General features: G+C 47.3%; 1 protein-coding gene across 1 annotated transcript in view; it reads right to left on the bottom strand.

The window, feature by feature from the left end:
* SLIT2 (slit guidance ligand 2) overlaps positions 1-1,964 on the bottom strand; it is a 344,129-nt gene that overhangs the window by 2,313 nt on the left and 339,852 nt on the right. The gene's annotated exons all lie outside the window — the stretch shown is intronic.

The raw sequence follows: 1,964 nt of genomic DNA, 5'->3' as shown, positions 1-1,964 counted from the left end.
CATCCAGTCCTGAGGGTCTCTACCTGGCTGCATATTAGAATCACACAGGATCTTAGAAGAAACACTGATGCTTGAGACCTCAGCTCAGACTTCCTTGATCGGGTTATCTGGACAAGGTGGGCGAGGGAGAAGAGATGTGTTTCCCTATTTTTGTTTCTTGGAAGATGCTCTGGGCAATTCCAATGCACAACTAGAATAAAGAACTTAGTTCATTGGTGGTCGAGCATTAATTTTTAAAATTTGTTTCGAACCAAACCTTCCACAGAGGCATACATATAAAAAAATACAAAAGCAGAGCTACTGTGCTAAGGCAAGACTGGGAATGGGGAGGGGTTAGTGTTCTCTTCTCTCACCGGTCACCACCCCCCCCTCTCCCCGCCGTGCCCCCAACCTGGACACACCCCAGGAGGTCTAGAGAGCCATGACAAAGGTCAGTAATCCCCTGACCAATCTTGCCCTTTGAAGATGAAGGGCCCAGGCCCAGGAAGCTCAGCAGTGTGCTCAGTGTTATCCAATAAGATTGAGTTCGAATCAGGCAGATGAAAGACATCTCTGCAATCTCCAGTCTCGGTTCAGTCCCTCACGTGTCAGAGGGTGAGAGCTGGGGTGCGCAGTGACCTTCCTCCCCGACCCTGCCAAACGCAAGGCTAGCACCTAATCCAGCCCACCAATGGCAACATCCATGGCTCAGTCATGGACGTCGGTCCCTGAAAACCTCTCCCGTGCTTCCTATCAGCCCAACACCTCATTCTCATCATTCCCCCACTCCCCTGCTCATCAGCAGGAAGGCTTCACATTCCAAGAAATCGGGAAGACAAAAGAAATTCCTCCAAAAACAGGATTTGTAATCTTTGTAGATGTACATTCCACTAGTGACCCTCATTTGGCAAAACTGAGGAATCTTTCCACGACCTAAGCCAGACCCTGAAATAGCTCCTGTGTGGGACTTGACACAAGGCAACTGTCCAGGCCACTGTGGGGGAAAGGAGGAAGAAGGAGGCCTTCAGGGCAGCTGCTTTTCCTCTCTGCTACTCAGGCCCTCCTTGTGCCTGGTCTCTGAACATCTGCCTGGAGGGGACCCGGCTTGCCTTCTCCAGGGAGTTCAATGGTTATGAAGAGCAAGAACCTCAGTGCTCCCTGGACCCTGACTCTTGGCATCATCATCATCTTTCCCCTTCTAAGGAGCCCATTTGAGTTCCAGCAGGCACCAAAGTTGGATAGTTAGGTTCACAGAGCACTAGGCTAGGTGTCAAAGGCTTTATTGTTGTTCTGTGTGTCCTTGGGCTTGGTTCTCATCTATGAGTAGATGGACCAGAACAGTTGCTTCCAAGCTTGTCACGCCTAAGGACCACCAGAAGTGCACGTTTAGAAGGCAGCTCCCCAGAATCTCTCCACCATGAGATTCTGATGGAACGGCGTGCAGAAGAAATCTAAGCGTTAACATGCAGCTCGGGAGATTCTGAAGCAGGTGGTCCATGGTCACACTTTGACAGGTACTGAATCGGGAGTCTCGGCTTTGAAGTTCTATGAGTTCTCCCTTTTGGTCCATGCCCATCTGGCCTTGGAAACTGGGTTGCTTTGTAGAACAGGTTCAGAAGGATGAGAGGTACCATTTCCAGGAGAGGACTAGTAGCAGGAAATTCCTGGCTCTGAAATAAGTTCTTCTGATTTAATCTTTCATCCATCATAAATGTGTGGACTCTAACACAGACTGGTGATGCTCCACAGCAGGGAGAAATGGTTAGGAAATGTGTTCTTTTTATCCCCAAAGCTAACAATTGTAAAAGGTCCAGTTTTGATTATACTTAATACAAATGTAGATATATCACCCATATATTTATTTTCAATAAGATATTCAATCAGGAACTATTCTGAGTCAACCTTTTCATATGCTTGGCACATTTCTGACTAGAGAATTAGGTCTTAATTGATAAACAGAAGTAGATTCCTACTGTTTTTTTTTT

Source organism: Pteropus vampyrus, unplaced genomic scaffold, assembly GCF_000151845.1.
Source record: "Pteropus vampyrus isolate Shadow unplaced genomic scaffold, Pvam_2.0 Scaffold5, whole genome shotgun sequence".
Lineage (NCBI taxonomy): Eukaryota > Metazoa > Chordata > Mammalia > Chiroptera > Pteropodidae > Pteropus > Pteropus vampyrus.
The sequence above is the reverse complement of the archived record's forward strand: the minus strand, read 5'-3'. Positions and strand labels throughout refer to the sequence as shown.